Source organism: Sminthopsis crassicaudata, chromosome 3, assembly GCF_048593235.1.
Source record: "Sminthopsis crassicaudata isolate SCR6 chromosome 3, ASM4859323v1, whole genome shotgun sequence".
Lineage (NCBI taxonomy): Eukaryota > Metazoa > Chordata > Mammalia > Dasyuromorphia > Dasyuridae > Sminthopsis > Sminthopsis crassicaudata.
This window is the reverse complement of record NC_133619.1, coordinates 98,189,122-98,209,450: the sequence shown is the minus strand read 5'-3', so window position 1 is coordinate 98,209,450 and position 20,329 is coordinate 98,189,122. Positions and strand designations below refer to the sequence as shown.

The 20,329-nt window shown below is 30.4% G+C and overlaps 1 long non-coding RNA gene across 1 annotated transcript in view; it reads left to right on the top strand.

Moving 5' to 3' along the window:
* Positions 1-474: 474 nt before the first annotated feature.
* Positions 475-20,329, top strand: part of LOC141564881 (uncharacterized) — a 32,559-nt gene continuing 12,704 nt past the window's right edge. The window contains exons 1-3 of the long non-coding RNA XR_012488775.1: positions 475-581; positions 7,223-7,259; positions 9,050-9,118. This is a non-coding gene — a long non-coding RNA (uncharacterized LOC141564881). The remainder of the gene's footprint in view (positions 582-7,222; positions 7,260-9,049; positions 9,119-20,329) is intronic.

The window sequence follows — 20,329 nt, the reverse complement described above, 5'->3', positions numbered from 1 at the left end:
AGATTTTATGTTAAAGGAAAATGGGGAACCTCTACAATTGAAGAAAGGAGAAATAATATCAGATTTATGCTATAAGCTTCTTATTAGTCTACTTACCCTTCTCTAGATCTTTTCTAAATTATGTTCAATTATATTTTTATTTTGACCAAACAGGCATAAAAGTACTAAATACATCAGAGAGTATGAACAAGCTTGAAATAATAAGGTTGGGGTAAATGCCTGCTTCTTCATTAGTGAGCAGGTGTGTTTATGGGGGAACTTCATCTTCTGAATGGAAAATCAACAACCTTCAGATGTGACTTCTCTTTTTGGCCGATGTTAATAGAATGAATTTAGCTATGTCACTAGAATTTTTCAGCTCCCAAGTCCTGTCTCCTTCGGTTTCTTGAATGCTCATCCCCAATCACAAGCCAAAAGACTCATTGTCTACTCTCTCTATTCTGAACCTCATGCATTTTTCTTCATGTGTGTCACAGCATATGTGTATCTTCTTGCCAAGGAGTCTACTATTTTCCACCTTGCGTACTACAGCTTCCATTGGACAATTTCTTCAAATAATAAAAGTGTCATCAATTACATTGGTATGTCCTCTTTAACTGTTTTGTATATCTAAAAGTTGATTTTTTTGAACCTTAATATATCACTTTATATTTATTTCCATCAAATTTTCACTTGCTTATAAGGAAAAATGATAAGGAACACAAAAGTGTATGAACTTTCTATTTTCCTTTCCCATATTTTCTTGATTGATAAAGGTAGGGATTGTCTTCATGAATTACTATTACCTCCATTCTAGGAAAGGCTTTGTGGTCTAGTTTCCCTGAAAGTAATAGCATTTCATTTTGTTAAAATTATCCCATTATATACTTTCTGCAAACATTAAGAATTTCTCCCCTTTTCCAACACACAATTCAAATCAGCAAAATTTTACTGTGGCCTGAGCCAGTCTCTGAAGAATAAGGCTGATAGATGAGATTGGTTTAATTCTCAGGATTCCTGCTCCACAATCTTAGGTGGAGCCCACTTAACAAGGGGACTTTATTTCTGTTTTTAGTATAAATAGAATCTAATCTAAGTGCATTTCAGTCCTAAATGGAACCCATGTTCTTGTACCCTTCTATTAGGATCTACAGTAACCAATCTAGTTTATGATGGGAGAAAACCAACCAGAGTAGTCTGGATAGAGATTCCTTTGTACAGATGGCTAAAGGTGATTGAGGCTCATGATTAAGCCACATTCTCAGCAGGAGGAGCTGAAGATGGTTAGCTCACCTTTTTACTTAAAAGTCCACCCCCATATTAATTTTTCACTAATCAGGGTTGATTTTTTGCTCTCTGGGCACCTCCTTTTCTAAAGGTATTTAAGTAAGCAGGGTTCTCCATGGTTTAGTCTTTGATAATGAAGAGAGATAAATGATAATTTGTTATGTGCTGGCCCAATAAATAATCAAATTATTGATTTTGCAGAAACTTCGGGTCTTGAGATTTTCATTTGTGACATGTGGAAGTATACCTATTAATAACAGATGGGGGGGATTTTAGAAGTTTCACTAATTTTTTTCAAAAGTCTAATTTAAAATTTTACCTGTATTTCTGCAGTAGAAAGAATTTTGGAAAATCTTGTGGTTAGTAGCTCTCTGAATATTGATGGAGAGGCATACTCTAAAATGATTGCTCTGTATTGGATGCAACAAAAGGAATTTGATTCTATGTTTATGGAAGGAGAGAGTTAGTTTAGAGATTATGCTTTTTTAATAAAAACATCGAATGCAAAGTTTGGTAGAATAAACAAACACGAGCTCAAGAAGAATAAAATTAAGTGATAAAGTTTCATTAATTCAAACTCCACTAATTAGAAATATATTGAAAGTACTAGAGGGAACAAACTGGTTTCAAGTATTCTCAAGCAATTTGGATGCATGGATTTCTAATTGATACACCAATTAGAAATTATTTTTATTAATTAAGAAAATTAGTTCATTATTTCATCAGTTAAATTAAGACAGCATTAATTAATTATTTAATTAAATAAATATTTTATACTTTATTAATTTTTAATTAAATAACATTATTAATTTTTATAACTTAAAGAATTAATTATTCTCCCCATTCTAGGAAAGGCTTTGTGGCCTAGTTTCCCTTAAAGTAATAACATTTAATTTTTAAAATTTATTCCATTATATACTTTCCACTAATACACACAGTTCCTCCCCTCTCCCAACACACATTGATTCAAATCAGCAAAATTTTACTGTTTTTATATTTCCACTTCAAAGTGCTTCCAAATAATGATTTAGTCAGTCTTCAGATCATCTTTTTTGGTGGCAGAGGAAGGTCAAATGATACAATGGTTGATTAATCTAACTGCTGTAGCCACAGGAAAATTATTTAACCTGAAATTTTTCAAACCTTTTTCACGGATAACAAGGTTAGTATTGTAGAAAGAATGTTGGGTTTGTGGTCAAGAGACACAGGTTTGGATTCAATCTTCACTTTTTTACAGGCTTAGTGATCACTTGTAATTGGCTTAACTTCGTTTCCCCTACCTGTAAAATTGAAATTAAAATAATTGAATGAAAGAAAAAAATTATTAAGAATTTATTAAGTCCTGAATTATAAATAAAAAAGCAACAGTCATCCTTCTTAAGGAATTTCCATTATAATAAGGAAAACAAAATATATGGATTTCATCTCTAATGCAGATGAGTTTTTAGGTTACAAAGATTAAAATCTATTCTCCTTGATGGTATTCCTACCATATATTATATGTATATATAGTATATATTCATATTCTTACCTAATGTTGAATCATTTTCAAATTCCAAAGAATTGGGTGCAGAGACATGTCTTTTTTGGAACATCCATAGCTATTGTTGCTGAGTAATTAAGGTTTAGAGTCAGTCAGCAGTTGGTTTTGGTATTAGGAAGGAAAATAGGCCCCTAATTCTTAAGGGTTGTTCATATCCATGATAACTGGAAATGGGGATAATGATCTTGGAAGCTCCAGTAACACCAAGGCTCTTTGGTTAGCACATTGGGGTATGAGAGAAGTGGTGATTCAGGTGGTGACTGTTTAATTTCTCTGGCACAAGCTGCCTCTTCTCTTCTACTTAGGATGTTTAAGTAGTCATTTTAAAATGTATTTTGGGTTACACTAAAGATAGACTCACAAATGCAGTAAGGGTCCAAGAACTCCCCTTACTTAAGAATTGAAATGAATATGTATATTTCTCTTTCTCTATGGAAGATTTTAGTTTAATTTTTGTCTGTCTGTCTTAAACCATGAGCATAGGGTATGACTTATAATAGGTGACTTTTAATAGATAGAATCATAATAGCTAACATTTTTATAGTGCCTTAAACATTATAAAATGCTTTACAAATATTGATCTCATTTTATCGGCACAAAAATGCTAGGAGTGAGTGCTATTATTAAATCCATTTTACAGATGAAGAAACTGAAGCAGACAGAGACTCGGTGACTTGTCTAGAATCATAAAGTACATTTCTCAGGTCATATTAGTATATAGCTCCTAATAAATTGCCTGAGGCTCACAGAGCTTAAATTGATTGATCAGTGTCATTCAATTTTAGATGAAGGATTTAAATAATTATAAAAATTCTATGGTCAACATTTTATCCATTAAACCAAAATGCCACCACCATAACAGATTGGTAATACAGAGAAAAAGAAAAGAATAAATATATCTATATCTATATCTATATCTATATCTATATCTATATCTATATCTATATCTATATCTACACATATATATTATAGTCTCTATATATGTGCAATATACAGATATAGACTATAATATATAATACATTATGCATAAAGAATACATACATACATATATATATGTATGTATATATAAACTTTTTTGTAACTGAAGTTTCTTTAATATGTGTCTGATATTTTATCTGTGTTCAAATTATCCTGATATCAGTGAGGTTAAAGGAAGAAACAGTAACCTTTATTTAACTTCTTCTTGTTCATCAAAGCTTGATGCCAGGAGGTAGTTATCTGGAATATAACTCCTTAGAGACAGTTAGCCCAGGTTCCCACTGAGTATTTAAAAAAAATACTTGTTCAAGATTGCCTGTAGTTAAGTAGTTCCATTACTTACACTTCTGCAAAACCTTTCCTAATGATCAGAAATGCCCAATACAGACTGTTGTGAAACAGACCTTTAATTAACCCCCCCCACACACAACTATGCTTCCTTTTCAATTCAAATTAGGAATAAATGGGGAAGGGGGATAGCAAGAAGTAAATTCTACTATGTTTTGGCAATGTAGACAATTCTGAACTGAACAAAGAAGCTTATACTCTGAAAATCTTGTAGGAATAAAGCATGCACGATAAATAAAAAGCTTCCAATGCTTAATTCCAATCTGCTTCCCAACAACTGTAGCTGCTGATAAGACACCTACTCAGAGTAATGATGCATAATGTGAAACTGCAATAACCCAAGCCTCATAAGTATGAAGGAATGCCTTTCTTTTAAAGCAAACTAGAGGAAATGTGAAACAGCCATTTTCAAAGGTATTTCCATGAGCTTGGAAAAATGCCAAGGTTTGGCTTTTCTCCACATGATAGGGAGAACAAGGAATGTAACTATTATAGGGACATCAGGTATTGGGCCATGTAGTATCATGTAAATGTTTATGTGCTACTGATTTGTTATTAGTGGTGATTCTAATAGGAATATAAATATTATAAAGTGTGTTTACCACAGATAAATCATAGGGGTAAGAAAGTAATTTGCAACACTAAAGCTCATTTTGGATAATTACAGAGCCCCAGAAGAATGTGTTTATGTATTACAAAGAAAGGGATTGTTAAAGAGAGAACTGTTTTGGGTTAGTGAAATTCTGAAAAGACTAGAGGCTGATCCTGTTTGGGACCAGCTTAGGAACGTGTGCAAACATTAATGAAAGAAATTTTGTGAATAGAAGGGAAAGGAAAGGCTCAATGGTTTCAGTTGCTGGGCTAACCTTATTAAGTCAGATTTCTTAAAGATGACTTAGTGTAACTACAGAAAAGACATAAGAAATGATTAGTTAAGATTACACTAGCAATAAGGATACAAATGCTTTATTGCACACTAGTTCTGTTTTGCATTTTATGTAGGGGTAAATGAGAAGGCAATGTTGTTTATCCTTGTTTTATGGAGGCTATTTTCATCAAAGTATTAAAGGTTATTATTGCTTTTCCTCCCACTTCCTGTTTTATCTGACTAAGGGAAGTTCTAGCTTTCTGGTTTTCCTCAGAAAACCATAGGTGATTCATAGCATTATGAAAGTTAAAAACAGTGCAGAAAAAATGTATCTTCTGAATTTTAGAAGGTCACATTATAATGAGATTGAAATTTCTTTCAGGTACTGTTCAGTTGTAAACAAATTTCGTTTGGCTCCTCTTATAAATGTCCCACTGATTAGATTAATTTCTAGTGAAACAAATTCTTTTTCTTTCTGACAAGTTAGTCAGTGTTTGCTTGGTTAGGAGATTGTTCAGGAAAAATAGTGTGGGAGAAAATAAATAAATTTCCTGAAGCAAAGTAAAATGAGCATAAAATTAGATTTAGCTGAACTGCATGGAGGAGTCCACATTGTCTTTTAAAAAAAAAAAAAAAAAAAAGTAATTCAGCTAGCCATTGAGTGAGATTTAAGGCATGCAGAGTAAGTGTCAGCTGGAACCCAGGGAAAGTAGCACACTTTCCCCTCTAAATGTCCATGTCTTAGTGCCTAACATTATTCCTACTCTCCTTGTATACTCTAGAGAAATCTTTGTTGCTATGTTGTGTGTTGAACTGTCACGTAGATTCAATTCAAGCTGCTGCATGCATGAGTGCACCCACACATGTGCAGTGATGCAAACATGCTAAACAGAATTCCCAACAAAATACTGGGCCCACAAAAAAGCCCTTACGTAAAGCTTATTTTAACTTATTCCATCTTTCTTTTAGTATTATTCTCCTTTCATGTGGAAGAAAAAAGTTATTAGTTCTACCTGGGAAAAAAATGATTTAGCATTTATTTACTTCCCCCATCACTAATGAATTACTATGGAATTAGTTAGAATTAAGTATTTCAGGCATAACAATAGATAGTATACATAGGATCATATACACATACACACAAACACATATATACACATGGGATTACAATTTGCACATTTACACATATGTATTTATATATATTATATGTATGTATAGACACAAATCTAGATAATATATGTAAATATAAAATTTATGTATATTTACATATAAATACATTAATATATGTATAGCCATCAAATTAAATCCTCTCAATTTATAGTAGTTGAGAAAGCATAGGCTTAAAGAGATAATTAACTTTTTTCAAGATCATAAAAATGTTAAGTGGTCTTTTAACTATAGTTAGTGTTCTGTACTGTACTGAAATTTTTTCTCTGGATTTATAGTTTTAATGTAAAAAACACAATGATTGTATTGAGATATATAGAAACTTATTTATTATAATGATTTTCATAGTTCTAAGCATAACCTTGGAAAAGTGAGGACCACTTCATTTTTACAACAAGAAAGGAAACACATAAAGACAAATGTTGAATAGTTTAACATTCTTGAAACAAAATCCTTGGAATGATTTGGTCCCCTCCCCCCACATTTTTTTTTTTTTAATTTTAGAAATTTGGAATGGCTTTAAATCCTAAATTCTTACTCAGAAAATAACACTCTTATTCTTGTTTCTTAATTCATGTCCTTGTGTAGATTATTCTTAATAAAATGAACATTGAGAGCAATTTCTTTAAGAATAGTGATTCTCAAGTTGTAGTTCTTTTGCATTGACTCATTCTCTTCAAATGATATCAATATACTTGAATAATCCCAGTTGTGTTCTTGGTTTTCAAATACAGAATACATGCAAGAACAAGGTGTGAAATTTGAATATTATGATTACACAAATAGAGATAAGGTTCACTTTGTAGAAGAGGTATATTCCCAGGCAGAATGGCAGTTTGTCTCAGTTCCTTATCTGTAAAGTGAGTTAGAAGGAAATGTGAAACCCTATTCTTTTCTTTGCCAGTAAATCCTGAAGTCAGACACAACTGAAAACAACAAAGGTGGGTGGGGTAAAAATGTCTGGAAAGTTGCTTTTCTTAAAGAAAATCCTATTTTCTTGCAACATTTTTATAAAAATTCTAATTTTTCCCTTCCTTATTTTTTTTTCTTAGAAGAATGTGAGAGAGTGAAAAATTTGAAGTGAAGAAGGTATGAAGGAAAGCTATTGCAGTGGCAAGCAAGAAATCATACTGATGAAAACATTAAGTCTTCTCTCTCTCTCTCTCTCTCTCTCTCTCTCTCTCTCTCTCTCTCTCTCTCTCTCTCTCTCTTTCTTATTTTAAAATCACCCATATTGACTGCTTATATATTTAAACCATCCTTATTTTTGGTTAAAAAAATTTGTAATCACCTTAGTTGACTAGATGTTTTATTCACATGTAGAAACAACTGAAGTATTGCTTATTTCCTTTCAAAAACCCAATATTCAAATTCTTAGCAAGGTAAAATATAGTTTGATTTAGGAAGAATTGATTTTTGACTCCTATTCAAAACACTATCTATATGATTGGAAAATCATATCATTTCTCTGAATCTCAATTTCCTTAACTCTAAAATAAAATAGTCACCACTGGGAGTCTCTTCTAGCTCTATGATTTTAAAATCCCTTTTAGTTTTTTTTTGATTCTATGAAAAATGATTAAAAAATGTCCCTACAAAATCCTAATCAAGTAACTTCCTTTTTTATGCCTTATTTTTAAAAATTTGTTAATAAAGTTACTGATCAACCTTATCTGTGATATTTGAGTTCCATGAGAACTTGAAACAATTCTCAAATAGATTTGATCTCTTCAGACATGGATACGCAGGTGATTTGTATTACATATTACATATTTTTGGTAGAAATGTTTAAAATGAAGGCCTTCAAGAAAAAAAAAAAAGTAATTATACATATATTGGTATTGGTATGTGTAGAACACACATGTAATAGTATAAATTACTTAAATAATAATTTAATTATATATTTTAATAAATTTAAAATATTTAATATGTTCTCATACACAAATGCACACATACACATAGCATAATGCATATATATGCATGGATGTATAGGCATATATATGTATATATGTATACACATATACATCTGTGTCCATATGTTATATATATTTACATGCATACATATACATATACATACATACATTTATATATAAAAACCACTATGTATAAACACATGTTGGTATAAATTTTTTCTTGGAATCCTTTGTCTTTTATTTCATAAAAGGGTGTATATGTGGTTATATACATATACACACATTATATAATGTGTGTTTGTATCTATCTACACATACATACCTATATATAATACTTATACATATTTTGAAATGTTTTATTTTGTATTATGTATGCATGCATGTATACATATGAATATGTATATATATATATGTGTGTGTATATATATATATCAGATAACTTAAATACATTTTAAAAACTAAGTATCTAAAAGTTTTGTTGTATATCATATTATTTATCAATCCTTCTGTTTTTATATGTTCCACATGGTTATTTTTTTTAAAGAAGTAATTATAGATTTGGATTTACATAGAATCATAATATTACTTTCAAATCGGAATCATTTTACCTCTTAGTTGAAAGAAACTTCAGACCACTTGTTGAATTATTCCTAAGTGAATGTATTCTACTTTTACCTTTACTTGTCAAGTAAACAATCTCTCTTTTTTATACAATCTGAAATTATTTCTTTCTGAAGCAAAACTCTCTGAAGCAAATATTATGTGTGTTTTTTGTATTGCTCTTCTACCTTAGAGACTTTTACTAATACCAGTCTGACAAATACGTTTGCCATTAACTCCCCTAGATTTTTGCTGCAAAAAATGATTCAGTGACATTAAACAATGTTTGTTTTTTTTTGATAAGGCATTTATTTTTTTCAGTTATTAAACATTCAACTTTCTATTTCATTTCTCCTCACACATTAGATGAAACAAAGAAAGAAGGAAACGAAGGAGGGAACGAAGGAAGAACAAAGGAAAAAGAAGGGATAGAAGGTAGAATGAGTACAGAACTCTAGTATCATATAAGTACAGAAAAAAATATTTTCTAACAGTTTTCATGTACAAAAAAGTTGTGTCTCACTTCTCATTTACCATATTAAATTATCATCACTCTCTTTATAGTGTAGCGGTATTTTTCATCATCCATCTTCTGGAATTATAATAAAAATTATAATGATCTAGTCCTTAAGTCTTTCAAAACTGTTTCTTTTTAAAAATTGGTGTTATATTATAAATTATGTTTGCTCCTTCTTCAATGCAGGGGTTATGCCTCTTCTCCCAATCAGGACAGTCCTTGTAAACATTTTTGCCCCTCCTGTCATACCAGAGAAGATATTTTAATTATTATAGTATTAAGACATAAAATATGTTGATATTATAAAATGTTAAACATATATTTTATGTATTTATAACTTTATAATTTTTTTTCTGAGTCACTTCTGGCCTTTTGTACCTTTTGCCAAATACCCACCCCCATCCCCAATTTTTTCCATTTAATTTCTTTTGCTGATCCATGATAGATTGAAACCATAATGGGGAAAGTTGTGATGTAGGAGGAATAATTATACGTTCCTGATTTTGTCATTTCAATTTGTATCAGTTCATACCAGTCTTTGCAGATATCTCTGAAAGTTTCTTTCTTCATTTCCTAAAGCAAAATAACTTTCCATTTTAATTTGTATATCAAAATTTATTGTCATTACCCAAACAATGAGAACCCCTTTTGTTTCTAGGTCTTTTTCACAACAGAAAGAGTTGATAAATGATTTTTGTACAAATGGAGCATATAGAAAGAACCCTTTCCTCTTTCTTTGTATCCTTCTTTTAGTATGGTGTGAGATGATTGCCTAAACCTAATTTTTGCCAAACTTGCCAATAAAATAGAATAATTAGTTCTATTTATTATCATTAATGTTTTGTTCTTTTATTCATATATTTCTTATTTGCTAGTATTTAGATGCTCAAGTATTTAATACATTCTATAATTTTTATAAATTGAGTTTCCCGTTATTGTTTTTGTTGGAGTTTATTATGAATATAAAGAAATGTTGATGATTTATGTAGATTTATTAGATATCTCATAGTTTTGGTGAAATTACTCTTTCATTTAGCTTTTAATTTATTCTCTAAGTTTCCCCAAGTACATCATATTATCTTCAAAAAGTATTATCTTATTTCTTCTTTATGCTTATTCCTTTTCATTTTCATCTTATTATTAAAGTTAGCATTTCTATCACTCTTTCAAATATAAGTAGTGCCAATAAATATCTTTGCTTTATCCTTGATCTTATTAAAATATAGTTTATTTCTTTTCTATATAAAATGTTGCCTCTTAATTTTCTAGATACACTACTGGCTATGTTAATGAAAGTCCATTTAATTCCGTGTTTTTGTATTTCTAACAGAATTTAATTTTTTTGATATTTATTGATATGATCATTATTTTTGTTGTTATTAATGTCTTCAATTAGATTTATATTTTTCTAATATTAAATAAACTTGGCATTCCTTTTGTAAATCAATCTTAATAATAGTGTAGTTTTTTGAGTTGTTATTTCTTGGCTAACAATTTATTTAATTATTTGTTGTTGTGGTTTTGATGTTGATTAAGGATATTGGTCTATTTTCTTTCTCTAGTTTACCTCTCCTTGGTTTTAGTATCAAGACCATTTTTGTACATTTTGTACATTAAAGAATATTCATTCTTTTACTATTTGCAAGAACAGTTTTTATAATATTTGAATGAATTGTACTTTCAATGTTAAAATTCATTTGGGAATCCATGTAGTCTCTATTTTATTGAGCTTCCTGTTTCCATGGAATTTATTTATACTTGTTCAATTTATTATTTTTTTCTGACTATAGGCTTGTTAAATCCTCTATTTCTTATTTCATTATTCTAGATAGTTTCTATTTTTATAAATATTTCATTTAAATTGCTTGTTATATTGGCATAAAATTGAGTAAATATTTTCTAAGCATATCATTTATTGCTTTTTCATTTGTTGTGAATTTTCCATTTTATTTTTTGATACTAGTAAATTGATTGAGGTCCTTTCCTTTATCTTTGACTACTTTTTCCTTTACCTATGAACTGAGGTGCTCTGGAATTCCTGATTAAATTTGGTTGAGGTTATTTCTTTGAGGAGAGAAGGGAAAAGGGGAAGCCTATTCTTTCCATCATGGCTGACTCACAGTTTGCCCCTCCTTGAGAATCTAATAATTTCTAGACTCCTTTATTTTACAACCATCCCCACAGTACCACAAATAATTAACTCAAACTTCTCTTCGTATTTGATCAGAAGTCATTATCTTTGATCTTGTGCGTAACATTTTAGTTCTCTGTGCAATAGAAATCTGGATCTGAAAAATTCTTGATAAGGTGATGGCAGAGAAGAGCATGAATTATGTTGCTTCCTTTTACTTTATCATTTTGGCTCCTTTTCTATTTATTTATTGGTGTATTTATTTAACTATCCATTTATCTACTTATTTGATTGTTTATTTTTATAAGCATTTATTTCTCCTTCCCATTCCTTTATAAAAATACTGAAAGTAAAACTCTAGTAACAAATTTGCATAATTCAACAAAACTAATTCCCACATTGACAATGCATGATAAGTATATGTCTCATTTTGCATTTTTAGTTCTTCATCTATGCGTAAGGAAGAGGATGGGATGTCTCTAGTTTTCTAGAAATGTGATTTATCATTGTATTGATCAAAATTTCAATGTCTTTCAAGGTTATTTTTCTTTATAATATTTTTTGTCATTATTTAAACTATCCTAATTCTGCTTACTTGACTCTTTATCAGCTCATAGACCTATTGCCAGTTTCTGTGCATTTTGCCATTTGTTATGGCAAAATAATATGTCATTATATCTTATTTATTTTCTCTGTTGGTTTCCTCCTTTGGATTATGATTAAAATAAATTTGTTTTATACACACACATGTACATATCTGAGTATATATATAAGTGTATGTATTCTTTTCTACTTCTTTGAACTTTTTAAGGTATAAGGTACAATAGAGATACAGTTGGGTCAAAAGTAAGCATATTTAGTAATTTTTGGGGAATAGTTCTTAATTCTTTTCTAGGCTGGCTGAATCAATTTGCACAGCCACCTAAAAATCTGTCATTTCCCCTTTTGCCATTTTTATCTATATGATGAGTTTGAGGTAAAATTTCAGAGTTTATTTAATTAGTAATCTAATTATTAGTTTTTTGAAAGATTTTTTTATATGGTTGTCAATATATTGAATTTCTTCCTTTAAAAACTTGCTGTTCATAGCCTTTGATCATTTATTTTTTGGAGTCTATTTCCTAGATTAATATATTTGTATCAGTTATGCATACATATATATGTGTATATTTCTTTATATATAGCTCTGTGTGTGTGCACGTATGTGTGTGTAAATGAGACCTTTATCAGAAAAAACAAAACAAAACAAAACAAAAAAACAAACAACTTACTCAAAACATTTTACTCAATTACCTGTCTTCTATTTTAACTGCATTAATTTTGGTTGAGCAAAGATTTTTTTAATTTTCTACAATCTATATTGGCATATTATCTTCTGTTATACTTGCTATGTTCTTTTGCTCGGGAATTATTACTTCTCTTCTTATCCATAGAACCAAAAATTTTTTTCTTATTCTACTCAAATTTGCTTATGAGGTCAACTTTTATATCTATGTTATGAATAATTTGATATTTTAAAGAGGATTTTAAAATTATAACTAAAAGTTACTTCATTTAATAACAATATAAAAACAAAGAAAACAAAATCCAGAATTTTCATATAATAAAATTTCATATAATAATTTTTTCATATAATTTTTCCTTTCATGAACATATAATATAATATCATGACTATGGAAGGCCACTGAAAGAAGGGATTTGAGCAAGAGAAATATATCTTAATGATATATTAGAGAAAAATTATTAGAAACACATTTGTTGAATTAAAATTCAGTAAATATTTGTTGCTTTAACGCATAAAGTGTTCTATTTCTGCTTTCTAGAAAAAAAATTTTTTGTCCTTTGTGATCAGTTCTCATGTTTTTATAACTTTCCCTCTTGTTTTTGTGATTTTGTTATTAAACTTGATAGGCAAATCTTAGATCCATTTGTCTAGTTGTTAGTTTATCATAGTTCTTCACCTTAATATTTGGTGATATGTAGTAATGCATTTAGAGTGTCCTTGCCCTTTTAAGCTGGATAATTTTCCCCTTTTATTTAAAAAAGAGAAAAATAAACACCAGAAGAAAGCTCTTCATATTGTGGGCTTACCTTTTCATTTGATAATCCTTCCATATTACACTGGTGCTGTTGTAGGCTCATTACTGAAAATTTTAATAGCATTTAATTAAAAACCGGAAATGTGTTTTCAATTCTATTACTCCAAAAAAGCAGAAAAGAAAGGCTCATCCTTACCATTTGCATTATGCTGGAAACTGTTAAACACTTAATCTTCTTGCATAGTGGTTCTATGCTTTTAAGAGGATTACATTATTAATTGTTTAATTATTCATTATGCTGCATTTCCCTGTTTGGTACAAAAAATTAATTTAATGTTTTATCCTTCTTAGCAGTTATTCTTTGTACTGGCCTTTCTGTATTCTTATGATGCGATGTCTTTGCAAAGAATCTGGAAGCTGACTTGTTGAAACTAAGCCTGGAGAAGCGGTAAATAGATAACTTGCCAGAGCAATGAGTCAAGATGCTAAGGGGCTACTGAGTCTTGCTGCACTCCAGAGACTAGACTTAGATTCTTGTCACCAGCAGGAGCATCATTAATCATAATTGCACCCGTGACAGTGAGTTTCTTGACCTCATTGAAACACTCAGGGAGGTTAGTACTTCAAGCAGTTCATCCTTCAGGCAAAGAAAAAGGACTGGGGAGATTTGGTTTTTATTATCTCCACTTTTCTTTTCATCCTTTCATAAAGTGTGGGGTTTATTTAGGAAAATCTAAATTCAAACATTGCTTCAGACAATTAATAACTGTGTGATCCTGGACAAGTCACTTAACATCTGCTTGATTTTCCTCAACTGTAAAATTAGGATAATAAAAGTAGTCACCTTGCAGAATTGTTGTGAGGATCAAATGATAATAGTATTTGCAAAAAGCATTCAATACATTGCCTGGCACAATTTGCATTCTACTCTGGTTAGAAAGCTACTCAAGTGGATATAGCTATCTTTCTACTCAGTACCAATAGCAATTTTTGCCATTTTTTTTTAGATGGATGAAACAATAGTTATCATTTCCTTCTTCCCTAAGGTAAAGAAGCACACCACAAACTTGTCCATCTTATCATCTGAATGTGATTGAAATAAGGACCCTGAAAATAGCAACCAGAGTGATTGTAGGGGAAAAATTATTTAGCAACAGTGCAAATACTCCTCCAAAAGTGGTTTGGATGGCAATAGCTGCCTCTGAGAATGAAGCTATCACCAGCTGTTTGTTGGTTTTCTTTCAGAGGAACTTTCTGAAAGGAAAAGCCTTGAGAAAATAATACAAGAGCATGTACATAGTTGTGTGTTTGCTATGCACATGCACGAAGTTCATAATTTCAATCCACAGAACAAAAACTAATTATACTACACAAACAGTCACATACATACACGACCACCATGAACTTTTAATTGTATCCCAACATTTCATTTTGAAACTGAACTTTGGGAAAAGGAATTAGAAACATTAATGAGCCTTTCATGAGATTTTGGACTTAGATTTAGTGTAGATTCTTTAAAAAATGAAATTAGATGAGACATTGTTATGTTCAAATTAGTATTCAAACAGAATAGCTTTTTTCATTTGTTTCACCATCCCCCCCATCCTGATAAATCTCTCATCTATCTAGCTATCTATCCATCTGTATGTCTATCTACCCATTAATCAATGTATGTATCTGTCTATCTATGTATCAATTTATGTATGTATCCATCATCATCTCTCTTCTCTCTCTCTCCCTCCTTCCCTCCCTCCCTCCTTTTCTCCATCTATCTATCTATCTGTTAATTTTTTTTTTTTTTGTAAAATAACCTTGGCCTTAACCTGGTTTATGAAACAGCATTTACTATCCATATCATCTACCTATAATGAAGCATTATTATCCTGTGTTGGACTGTTTTCTTTAAAGGAGTTGCAGCATCTGTAATGACATGTCCTTCAGTTTGAATAAAAGTATATGCAACCCATTTGAGGCTTGTCATATCAGCGCCACTCTGTTGAAAGCATCTGTTCATATTATGGGTTTTGCTTTTCTCTTTTCCTCTTCCTGAATCCCATCATTTTCAAGGACCCCTGAATTGAGCTGACCATTATCTTCAAAGGAAGCCTTCCAGGTAAAATTTGAACAATTAAGGCTAATAATCTCTTTCTCTTTCTTCATTTATGAGAGCTATTAGCTTTGTCCACAGTAACTTGGATAAATATTTTTTTAGATCTCTCCTACAACTTAGGCAAGGTCATTTTGGAAGAAATTCTACATTTTTAGCTGGGGAAAATTATAGTCTTTGATAATATATTTTGCAAAAAGCTTCAAACAATCCCATTATCAAATACAGTAATTTAGTGCTTCAATTGATGCAAGTGACTTCAAGGAATAGATGTAAGTAAACAAATGTCACCCTGGAAAGCAAGATGGCAATGTGGGTTGATAACAGAGGTGAATTTTCTCATCTTTTGTTTCTATTGATGATCCACTGATATGTAGCTATTATCTGATGAATTACACTTTTAAGACGTGGCTTCTGAATTATTTCTCAAGTACATTGGTTAAATTTAATGGTATTTTAATTATGCTTGAGGGATTATATATTATAGCTTCTTCATCCTGGGTGTCAGTATTATTAGCTACTTTTTGAGCTATGGAATATTAGCCAGAAGTGGCTCAGTTTTCTGGTCTCTAAAGATGGTACCAACAACCAATTTCAAAAGCATTTGAAGATGAATCAGCTAAGTTTTTACCATCTTGATAATATAAGGGGAGGAGAAGACTTTCATTTAATTAGTAAACTGATATGAGATGACAATTTTTCTATATTATTAACTTATTATAATAGAATTTAACAAATGATTTAGTTTCAGAAAGTATTTTTAGTTTCACCAAAAATAGTTCCACATTATATATAGTGAGGTTACCAAAGAACTTCTTGCTAGTCAGATGATTCATTCTTCACTTACTCTGTTTCTCTCTGTCTTTCTCTCTGTCTCTTGTTTCTCTCTTTTTTTCCTTCTCTCTCTGTCTATATCTCTATCTCTAGTTTCTATTTGTCCCATCTTTTTTTTTCTGTCTGTCTCTCTTTCTCTGTTTCTCTGTCTGTCTCCCTATTTATGTATATATGTATATATACATATACATATTATATATATTTTAAAGTTTTCTTTCAATCTTTAAGAAAATTAGTTTATTCCTTATACTATGCTTTCTGAGACTATGTAAACTCATAAGGAGAAATTTGGATATTGGCTGATCAGGTTACATTCAGCTAACAAATATTGTATTATACCAGGTACCAGCCTATCTGATAGGTAACAGGAGTAGAGAGACAAAGATCAAATAGTCCTTGTCCTCAAGGGACTTATATCCTAGAAGGGGGAAAAACACCTATGTATATAACAAGATTAAATATTAAGTAAATTGGAGGTAATGAGGAGAAGCTACTAACTTCTTTGGGGATAAGTAAAGGTCTCATATGAATTGAGTTATAAATATTAGAGATATTAGAGATTCTAAGAAATAGAGCTGAGGAGACAGTTTATTATAAGAATGGAGCTAGCTTGTGCAAAATCTCTGAAATGAGAGATTGAATGTGGCATAGGAGATAAAATAAATTCAAGCTTGGCTAGATATTAGATTGTGTGAAAAGAACTAATGTTCAAAAAATCTAGAAAGGTAACTTTGAGCCAGATAGTAAATGACCAATTGGGAGGCTATTGCAATTGTGCATGTAAAAGGTTATTTGGGTTGAAAGCAAGATGATAGCTGTGTAATTGGAGACAAAGAAATTGATATAAGAAATGTTGTGGAGATAGAACTAACATGTCCTAGTTATTGATTGAAAAGGGGTCCATTAGGGAAAGAAAAGAGCTGAGGATGTCTCCAAGGTTATGAATCTAGGAAATAGAATTATGATGCCCCTTAACAGAAATTGGAAAATTAGGAAAAGGGGTGGGCTTTGATAAAATAATAATAATAATTATAATAATAGCTTTTGTTTTACATATATTCAGTTTGATATACTTATGAGAAGTCTACTTAGAAATGTGGACATAATTTACTCTGATGCTATAATGAAAAGAGCACTGCAATAAACTCAGGAGAGGACTACAGCACCATTAAGTTATACTATTATATATATTATATGAGTTGTATATATAGTATTTATACTATATATATATATATACATATCCATATATATACACATATCCATATATATACACATATCCATATATATACACATATCCATATATATATATATATATACTATAAAGTACATCATAGGTCCTTGAAGTAATGAAGGAAAAGAGTAAATAACAGAATAAATCTGTTTTTTCCTTCTTTACACATTTTGAGGAGTATAAACAAACCATAACATTCATTTTTATATGAATTTTATTGGAAGTGGTAAAACAGATTGTGACTGAGATAGCAAATGAGCTCAGAAGAGAGGAGGGAAAAGGAAGAAGCACAAGACAAAATACTTAGGACTAAGAAAAAAATCAGGAAATGTGTTCTTTGACCCTTAAGTTATTTTCTCTATAACAGTATATTTAGTGGTGTGGTCTTGATTATTCTTTAACTTCCTGTTTCTGTCTGAATCAAATACTTGTGTTTTTGCAACCTAAAGGAGCATGTTCCATAATCTATGGTTTCCTTTTCCTTATTTTATTTTTCTTTAAATATTATTATTCCATTCCAGCAGGATATTACTTCAAAAGTGTATCTTTCCTACAATACTTTATCCCTCTCTTCCTAAACAATTAATGTCTATAGCTAGGCTGATGGGCAGTTTAATTATCACTCTTTAAAAAAAATTGAAAATTTTGTTGTTCATAAAATACTGAAGTCTAGACTAATGAAAGAACACTAGATTTCAAGACTCAAGACAAATATATATATATATTTTTTCCCTAGGCAAGCTTTATTAGGTTTTAATGTTATTAGTTTTGAGGTTAACACAACTAATGAATAAAAGATAAATATTCTTACCATTGTATTTCAAAATCAAAGAAATTTCCTAACCTGGCTTCAATTCTAGTGTAATGAGTCAACTGTCTTAAAAGGAAACAATCCCTTATACTGCTTGGGATGGAACAAGGGTAATGATAATTTTTTTTCAATGTTCTGAAGATCAGATAGCACTCCTAGAGCCAAAATTATTATGATACAGTTGGTTAAGATTGCAGCTTTTCTTCATACCACTGAATTTTATTTGTCTTTGTATGCATTAATTTAATTAATATAGTTTTATGGACGAAACTCTGTTCTTGAATGTAGATAATATGCAGATTATTGTACATGAGATCCATTCCAGTCCCAATTCTAGGTATTGATATTTTAGCTGTTCAAAATATCTTGAAGAATTGCTCTTCTATGAAAACTAATGTTTAGATAAAGTGAGGTGATTTTGAAAAGAAAAAAAAAATTCTGTTTCAAAAAACAGGTAAAATATTAAAAAAGTAATCAAATATTTCTATTTTTATCTTTTCTTTTAGAATAACAACATGCCCATGAATAGATTATTTTTTCTTTCTTTCTTTTTTTTCTTTTTTTTTTTTTTTTGCTTTCCTTTTTACTTTCAGGCTAAAGGGAAACATACTAAGGTTAGTGAAAAAGATATGTCCCATTATGGATATGTCTATTTCTGAAATAAAATTGGCTGAGGTAGACTTAATTTGGTATTTTTAGCTGGTGTAATTAAACATAATAATTCAGTGGTTAAAATGATTGGAAATCCCAGATTGACCATACTACGGAAGTCCTTGACTTTATATAAAATAGACTTAGAAAGCTGAAAAGACTAATTTTAGGTGTGACTACCCAATATCACCAGCTCTTTCTTATTAAATAAACACACCCTATCTTTCACTTCTTATACATTTCTGAAGCATACATTCTTTGGATTAAAAGTGTGGTATGATAAGCTGAGTAGGTTTTTAAGTGATTTGGAAAAGAATCTTTTGAAAGTAATTATTTCCTTCTGAAATTTTCCTCTCTGTTTTTGTCTGTCAGTCTCATTCTCTTGCTCTTTTCTTCCAAAAGGTACTAATTAGTTACAAAGATTTGCAAGGTATATATAGCTAAAGGTATATATATATATATATATATATATATATATATATATATATATATATATATAAATTTCTGATTAATAACATATTATTCAATAAACAATGAGTTATTGTATCTTATAGTCACCTTGAAATTGTGAAATTTTAAGAAAAACACTATAGGTTTCAAATTTTCATGCATGGAAGCAGGCAGCCTGAAAGAAACTACAACTTTGAGATTCCTTCTGAGAATCAGAATAACTGGCCATTCATTGTGCTGTATTTTTAGTAATGTGGTATTTAGTATGCAAAATGATAGGTCTCTGGGACTTGTGAGAAGGCAAAGTAGAAAATGATTTAAAGAGATGGAAAAAAATGGCTCCTTCTAAATATGGTTGCTGCATAAGTACAGTTGACTGATCATAAAATGTCTAATTCAAGCTTTCATATCTATATTTTAGATTGACAGTACCCCTGGGTTATTGGAGTGAGCTTCATTTACTGAACAGTCATAGGAAGCCATGTTTATTGTCTCAGCAGGTGGCTGGCTGTACTTGAAGGGTAAAGCTAAAAGGCAAAGCAAAAGCAAAAAAAAAAAAAAAACAAAAACCAAAAAAAAACCTTGTTCATATTATTAGAGGCTCTCTTTGGCTTTGACAGATGTATGCTGGAGAAAAAATGGGGGGGAGCACACGCTTCAGTTCTTATCAAGCTTTAAATATTTCTGCTTTAAAGACGTCAACTTAAGTTCTTTAGCTTCCTCCAATATAATATAATGGTATAAACAATTTCTTCTGGGAACAAATGTGACCAATCTTACTATATAAGACATTATATGTCTCGGAGCATGCTGATTTTCCTGCCTTTTCCTACTAGTTTCGATTGCTTTCACTGTGAACATGGAAGGATTTGTAT